The sequence below is a fragment of the Diabrotica undecimpunctata genome, chromosome 4, assembly GCF_040954645.1.
Source record: "Diabrotica undecimpunctata isolate CICGRU chromosome 4, icDiaUnde3, whole genome shotgun sequence".
NCBI classification, from domain to species: Eukaryota; Metazoa; Arthropoda; class Insecta; order Coleoptera; family Chrysomelidae; genus Diabrotica; species Diabrotica undecimpunctata.
The window spans coordinates 54,890,431-54,899,241 of NC_092806.1; positions in this window are offsets into that span (position 1 = coordinate 54,890,431).

Consider the following 8,811-nt stretch of genomic DNA (forward strand, 5'->3'; position numbering starts at 1 on the left):
GTGTCGTAGAAACTTTAAAATTTATTGGACTATGGCAAAAAATTAAAGTTTTTAATAAAGTTTTATGAGCAGAAACTTCACAAACTTCTAGACTCTCTGACGTTCATCTATACAGAAATTATTATAGCGAAGTAGTTTCTGTGGTATCCATGCCAAACCAAAAGTGGAACCGAAGTAACCGATATTTATGTTAGGATTTACAAGAGTTTGATAAAGTGCGATTTCTGGTTAGCCTTCAACATGTTGAAAGTAGAATATTGCATAAGGATATACCTGTAGAAATGAATATTATTGGTGTTGGTATTATTATGTTTTTAAGTTCTGTTTGAATATAAAATGTATCATCAGTAATTTAACCCCTTATTGCATGATTTTTTTTATTTGGTATAAAAAAATCTGTGATTACAAACTCGACTTTAAGATTACGGTAAAAATAAAGAAAAATCCTACTTGGTTAGTTTTTTGTTTTGTTATTTTTTTTTGTGTGTCATATGTGGCTCACTAAGCATTAAAACAAGATTCAGCAAGTAAAATTAATAAAAAAATATCGTTTGTTACTTTCTAATTAAAATAATTACTCAACATGAGGTACATGTATAATTACAAAATAGTATGAAAGTTGTAAAAACAATTTCTATCTTTGTGTAACCAAAAAAAATATTAAACTTTTCGCATTTTCTAAAGCTTTTTCTGTTCGTCTTGCATTGTAATATCGGTTAACCTCTTCTTTTCTTGTTTTGTAAATTTTCCATGGCTCCACACAGACGAGGACTCCACTTTTTTGTAGTAAAACCAGCTTTGTTAACTCTGCACACTCTGCTACTGCCATTTTGAAATCTGCCAGAGCTAAATTATTATGCTTATTGTCACTTCTTCTCCAAAGAATCCACGCATTGACTGTCATCAAATCAATAATATATTAAAATATATGTACCGTTTTTTTGATCTGATTTTGATTCTATAATATCCCAACATTAAATCCAGGAGATTTCCTCCCCCATATACTTGTTGTCAGTTAAACTTCAACTGTTGGCATACTCCCAGCATATATTGATAAAATGTTTACTAATTTGTTTTTTCTAACTGTTCCTAGTGGTTACATAACCTATTTCGTTAGATACATTTGCAATGGGACCCTGTTGAACCAACTATCAAAGAATATTTTGTGATTTGTAAGTCTTGGTACTGTTTGTGTTAGCCAAAGAATCACATTTGAACTTACCCCTAAATCAGGAAAACCATCGGGTACACCGATGTTTTTCAAAACCAAAAAAGCCAAACCATTAGTTTGGCTTTCTACAAAAATTTCATACTCGTAGGAAAATCCGCTGACACCACTAAGAACACACGCCTTATACCCCCATTTGTGGGATTTTTGCTGATTATATTGTTTTATAGACGAACGCGCCCTTGTTGGAATTATCTGCTCATCTATGGCTAAAAATTCCTCTTTCGGAACGTTGAGTAACTGATCCCTTAGTTTATTTAGTAGCGGTCGGATTTTAAAAAGTTTATCGTGCTCAGGATTACCAGCAGTAATAGCATCGTCATTATTCGCTAAAATGTACAACACGTTTTATTTCTTCCCATTTACTGCATGACATAACATCTGAGATCAATCGATGATTCAGGCTGGAGTTCCAATAACTTCTAGCGTTTGGTAATTGCACTATTGACGTATAAATACACGTTCCTAAAAACTGTTCTAGCTCATTTTCAGAAAGTTTTAAAGGTTTTTGAGGTCTTTTTTCCACTGAATATAATACAGTTTGATAAACTATATCTTTGATCATCTTATTTGTTAAGAAAAATTAAAAAATGCTTAAGAGAAATCCGCTTGTTGCAACTCAGGTGGTAGGTCAGTAGAACCGAGAAATCTTATATCATCATCTGATATTACCAAATTTTCTGTTTTCCAAGTAAAATGATTTTTATTTCTATTCTTTATTAGATTACGTCATAATTCGCCCAAAGAAATATAATATTCGCTATCCGAATTGATAAGAGCTGATTATTATATATTATATCATCTTCATAGTCTGACTCTGGGGCTAATACAAAAGGGGAAATATCATCATCTGATAGCCTTTCGTCTTCACTAGCATCTGGTGTGTCCACTACCACAAGACTTTCACCATAAAACATTTTTGGATCCATTATATAAAATAAAAAAAAAATAATTATACCTAGTTCAGAACGCGTATTGTGTCATATATGAAAGAGAGTTTTGCACGACAGTGAATATTGTGGCATATATGGCATAAGCATTTTTTGATCAAAAACTACCAAAATATAAAGAAATACGTGAAAATACTTACAGAAATTCTTTCTTGAAGGTCTATCCTTGATGTCGCTATTTTTTTGTACAAAAATATTCAGCAAGAACTTCTATAATTAAATATCATATTGCACAATTCTTGTTTTTTACTGTCGACTCCGCATTTTCCGTCAATATTGCGTTAATGGTGTGAAATAGCTGTATTTCTTTGCTTAAACGATTTAGAACCAGTTATAATATGTTCATTCCAGGGATTTTTCAATATACTTCTGTACGTCCATATCTCAAAGGCCTTTATTTTGTTCATGGTTTGAATTGCGTTCGTCTATGATTGTGCTCCGTATGGCGAAGGTGGTCAAACATAGCATTTAAGTATTTTTATCCTAAGTCCTAAGTTAATGTTATGGCATGCAGAAAATTCCTTAAATATCTAATATTCAACTAATCAAAATTTTCTAGTACGCCCCTGGGCCGAGTATAAATATTTCCCCAATTCTCTGTTTACATTGTGATGTCCTATGTAACTATGACGTTAAATATGGTTAGATTTATTTGTATGCGTTAGTTTTGAGATTTTAACTGGGAATGATTCGAGGTCAAATAGCGTGTTTGACAAGAATTTTGGGTTTGTCCATTGCAAGGATTGATACGCGGGGTAAGGGGCGATAGATGCCAGTACGATTAGGAAGGTCGAAGTAAATTCAAGAAGGTTTGAAAAGATGGCTGATTGAAGCAGTCGTGTTTAATTTAGTCGGAGGGAACCAGCAAATTTGTAAAGAAAAGTGATTTTTTAGTCAATGTGATGTATCAGCCCTAAACAAGTAATCACTGTTTTTTTGTTTGTAAGCCGTCTCTCATATGAGATGTTTGTAGAACGGCGTTTACAACAAATTTGAAGTATAACCACGATGGTTCCAGTTTTTTACGAAGATGTTTCCAGGGTGTGTCCAATGTGCCAGTTTCAACCTTAAACTTAAATATCCTAAGAATTCCAGAAATCATTAGGTAATTTAGTGAAATCCAGGAAAGAAGAACCAAGAAAGAAGCGGCGTCCCGTTTTAAATAGCTAGAGGTCCTAGCTAGAGGATAAAGATAGACTCTATCTAGTCCTAGATAGATGATAAAGAGGCTTTTAAATAGCTAGAGGTCCTTTTTGTTGTTTTGTTTGCCCATTTGTCCAGGAGATTCATGTAAGTACCCCTTCGTTTTATTTTTGTAGTTGCCCCAATCCAATCCCCCTGTTTTATTCACTTATCCACAACTTCAGCTCTCCAAATAAACCCTGAGCGCCGTTCGCATAAGTTGCGATTTGTTTTGCTTGCCCTATCTCTGCCCCAATAATTTCTGTCCCCAATTTTCAACCCCCTATAATAATATCCTATGTGGTACGCAAAATATTTCGTTACAATGTGTGGGTCGCACAGTAGGGCTCTTTGTACGACTACGTCTCTTGCTTGTTTAATTTTGCACTTATTCTTGAGATTAGGGCTTAGTTGGTTGTTTATCTAGCAACAAAGGTACTTCATTTTATTTACTTGTTCCAATATTTTAACATTCGATGTGACAGGCATTGGTAGATTTTAAGATTGAGAAAAGATCACTATTTTGGTCTTATCACTGTTAATTTTCATATTAAATTATGTTATAGTAAAATTACATCTATTGATAAGCCTTTTAAATCATGTATCTGAGTATGTCCTAAAAATAGTATCATCTGCATATAAAATGCGTAATGTTTTAATTCCATTTATCTTAATATATTCTTGTATGTTTCTGTTTCTTTCTTCAGTTATTCCAAAATATTTTTATAAATATTAAGACGCGTCAAAGAAACAACGCTCTCTTTTGCCGCAATATCTTGCAGCAACCACTCATCTTTATTTGCATTGAACACATATTTTCCGTTTTTCGTTAGCTTCTCTGCATGAGTGTGTGTAAACTCGAGTAAAATTAGTGCCGCTGCTTCGATACACAGTACATTATTCTGAATATTATTGTTCATCCTAAAGTGAATTGGTCTTAAAAATTTCATAAACTTGACTCACTAATTTGGAGACGTCAATCTACGAACGAAACTATGAAATCCGATATTACTGAAAACATTTATTTGTCTGCAGTGCGTTCTCATAACAACACAGTCAAACTAGTTTTTGCATTAGTAAAATAGTTGGAGTATTTATTGTTTTTCATGTAACAGTATGAACAGTCATTCTTAATACTTTATGGTGAATTAAGTATAGAATTAAAATAGTTATTGTTTTTGGGATTAATTTTTTTGGACATGCGTATTTCCAAGGTTGAAAACATTCAAAGACAGCATATGTCATTCTCTTATATTCTAAGCTACCTGAATTTCAGTATCATTGATAGTTTTCTGAATAAAACTTAATTTGTTTTCTGATAATTAAATGCAGCAAGCATTTTAACTTCAATAACAGAATAAATACATTTTGCCCGACTGGTTAAAAAGCTTACGTCTCGATGAATTCTGGATATTAGTCTTAACTATACCAGAAGAAATAGATTTGGAAGAAAACTAGATTTTTGGCAGAAATATGACGAAAATGTGTTTGTGAAAATAAAAATATGTGTAAACAGTAGGGAAAATTTTATAACAAAAAATTGACTTTTTAAACCTCTACTATTTATCTTTTGTCTGGAATATCTCAAAAAGTATCATAGCTAGGAAAAGTAAACGTAAAAATGAATATAAGTTAAGTTTCGTACGGAGGATTCAAGAGAAATTAGGAAAAACGTTTTATAGGATAAAAATGTTGGAACCTATAATCAAAAATTCGTAAAAATAACGTTTTAAAAATTTTATGTTAAATTTTGAGGTTATAATGTATAGTTACAACTTAATTGGCACATTTTTACCATTTACGAGAAGTTAAAGTTGAGTCGTAGTATTATAAAACTAAAATTTACACTTTCAGCAGACTTTTAATTTATTTAATGTTCTCTTTAAATTTATTGTGAAATTGGGCATTGTTAAAGACACGATTTTATATTGTTTTTATATATTAATAAGATGCCATTTATGACGACTTTTGAGTTTTGACGTCCGAGAATTGCTACAAATCGAATTTTAGTATCGAACTTTTATTTTTCTGTTTGTTTTACGATTTTTATAGACAGATATACTTTTAGTTTTTTACTTTTTAATTAAAGTCTGTATTTTGTTAGTTATTTTTTATGCAGTTCTAATTTAAACCTGTCTAGAGTAAATATATGATGACTAGAAACGAATTCATCGAGAGTAGTGAATCGATGTAAAGAACTGCTATTTTGTGAAGCTACCCGTGACGACGCCATCTTGTAGCTCTAGATTCGTGACGCTAGCTTCAGTATTTTACTATAGAGAAAAAAAAAGTAATACAACGCCAGCGTAGAAGCTTCGCTTAAAACCTATTTTAAAAATTTCGTTTATGGATAAGCTTCATTCGATGGTTTAATTTCAAACAATATTATCCCATATATTGGAAACATATATTAAAATTTTCATCAAAATTGTTTAATTTCTGCCTGATTATAATATAAAATGGATATCGTGGGAATTGTCTGACGTCACATAGGTGTACACACTAGTATATAGCCGTTGTATCAAAATCGAAAACACGGAATTGAATGTTGCTATATATATGCCAACAAACAGCACCCGAGGATTAAATATTAAATTTTGCCTGGTACTCTCCGGGGAACAAAATTTCTGAATTTGTTAACGTGTCGGCGCCCTATTTTATTTTATTTAAAAGGAATCAATTAACATGACAGGATTGTACTAAGGGGTGGGTTAACAGTTCCGTATTTTTGGGAATATGTTGATCATTGATCAGGACCAAGACCATTTTATAAGCAATACCAGTTGTAGACCTTTTAGTCTTCTTCTTCTTCTTTTTATATAGACATGACTCTGTCTGTTTTTCAATGTGCCTCCAGTTAGTTGTTGTTTTGTCGTTTTTGTGGTTTTCCTACTGATCGTCTTCGTATTGGGAAACCGTCACTTAAGGTCTTTACTATTCTATTTGTTGTCATTCAGCTTATATCATCGTTCCATTCTACTCTATTATTTCTTATCCAGTTCTTAATGTTCTCCACCTTGCATCTACGTCGTGTATCTGTACTTCTTGCCTCTGTCCCATCATCATTCAGCCTCAAGAGTCCACTGCTGAACATAGGCCTCTTCCTCATGTTTCCAACCCCGTCTATCTTGCGCCGCTCTCATCCAGTTTTTATCGACTCTTCTTAAATCGTCAGTACATCTTGGAGGTGGTCGACCGACGCTTCTCTTGTCTTCCCTTGGCCTCCATTCCAATAACTTTTTTGTCCATCGCCCATCTGTCATTCTGGCTATGTGTCCTGCCCAAATCGAGAAGATAGCCAGACTAAAATGGAGATGGGCCTCTGTCCCATAGTGTCTTGCTATTAATTTTTCTAAATGTTTTCATCTCTGCTGTTTCTAACATTCTTTTTGTCTTGTCTGTGTCAGGTTTTGTTTCTGCCTCGTATGTCATTATTGGTCTGATGAATGTTTTGTAAATTCTGCCTTTCATTTCTTTCCCGATTATTATTTTTATTTCTCCATATTGTTTCATTCAGGCAGTCTGCGGCTCTGTTTGCTCTATTCACTTGATCTTCCACTTCAGTTTGGAGCTTTTCGTAGCTAGATAATGTGATGCCTATATATTTAAACTTCATCACTTGTTGTATTATCTGACTTTCTAGCTCCAATTTACATCTTAGTAAATTTGCTGTTGTAACCATGCATTTTGTCTTTTTTGGGGAAATTAACATGTTTAATAGGTCTTTAGTGTTATAAAGTATAGTTATATATATATATATATATATATATATATATATATATATATATATATATATATATATACAATAGGCCTTTTAGTGTTTAGTAAAATTACTCCACCAGTCTTTTGTAATTTCTCAATTCTTTTCAGATCTCGTCACTCGATGGTTCTATGGCAGATTCTTTATGGGCTAGTAATTTAGTTTTGGACAGTTCTTGTCTTATCTTTACTGTCATTGTTAAAATTGGTGACACGTAATTTTTTATTCTTCACATTTTTAGTATTAATCTTTCAACGTCTTGCTTTTTTCTAGAGGTTTATATTAGGATTAGACTTCTATATCGCTTGTTTCTTATTTCTATCTCTAGAGCTGTATGATCAAACGTTTTTTAACTTTTGCTTAATAATTGCTTAAAGGGTTTTTTGAAATTTTTGACAACACTGTATATATTCCTACGTACTTTTTCTATATATACTTGACCTTTATAATTAAAATGATCTCATTATGATTTATCAATATTTTTAAGCTTGCATTGTTCGATATTTTATGTTATTGCTTTGCACTTGTGTACTTGAAATTAAAAAGGTGAATTTGGCTTTTCATCACCACTTTTAAAAACTGTTTTGCCTTCATATATTTCTAGTTTAATATTCTAGCTACCATTATCACCCTTCAAATCATTCCTAGAATCCTTAAATATGTATTAATAAAAAAGTAAAGAGTGTTGAATTTAAAGTCCAATCAAAATTTTATATTTTTAAATCAAGATGTTGAAATATAATCTTCTTCGGCGCTATAACCAATTCTACTTGTTGACTGGCGGATTAATTTCTCTACGGAAGGTTGTCACTCATATATTTTACGTAGTAGGCCGATATTTCTACCGTTTGGTTGCACCTCCGCATTTATTTATGCATACGTAATCTCCTGTTGCACGTAGTGTCTGTTTTGGTTGCATGACAATAATTCTAGCTAAACGTTAACTTGAAGCTATTCTGTTTTATGTAAACAACCAGTTAGAGTCTCCTTTAAATAAAAAGTTGTATTGAATTTTAGCAAAATAGTTTTTAGAAAACCAGAACTAATATATTTGATAAGTATTCATTTAACACTGGACTACGACTGATAAACTTAGCAACAGCACTCAATATGACAGCTGCTAACACCTATTTTAAACGTAAGAACATATACAAGGTAACCTGGACCTCTCCTGATGGAAGAATAACGAGTCAGATTGATCACATATTAATAGATTTAAGGCATGGAACAGACATAATAAACTGCAGAAGTTATAGAGTCGCAAACATAGACTCAGATCATTGCCTAGTGATCTCAACATTGAGGGCTAGAATTTCAAATACTAGAAAAGAAAATGCGCAAAAGCTGAGAGATGCGACAAATGCAGAAAGGTACTCGGAAAACATCACCAACAGGCTAAGCAATCAATATTTAAATAAAGAATGCCAGACAGATATAGATTCCTACTGGACCAGAATTAAGGAAGACATTGAAGCAGCAGCGAAAGAAGAAATAGAAATACCGTGTCGCAAAAGAGCATAAAAAGAACAGAAATTGTCGAAAAAGACTCGATGCTTTTGGCGTTTGTCAACTACAGACAGTAACTCTAAAACTACCTTCGTTCTAAAATTATTACATGAATCAAAATTATTATGTTGTTTTTTTCCATATGGTATAAATTTGTATAAATAACCTGTATGTGAACAAAGACA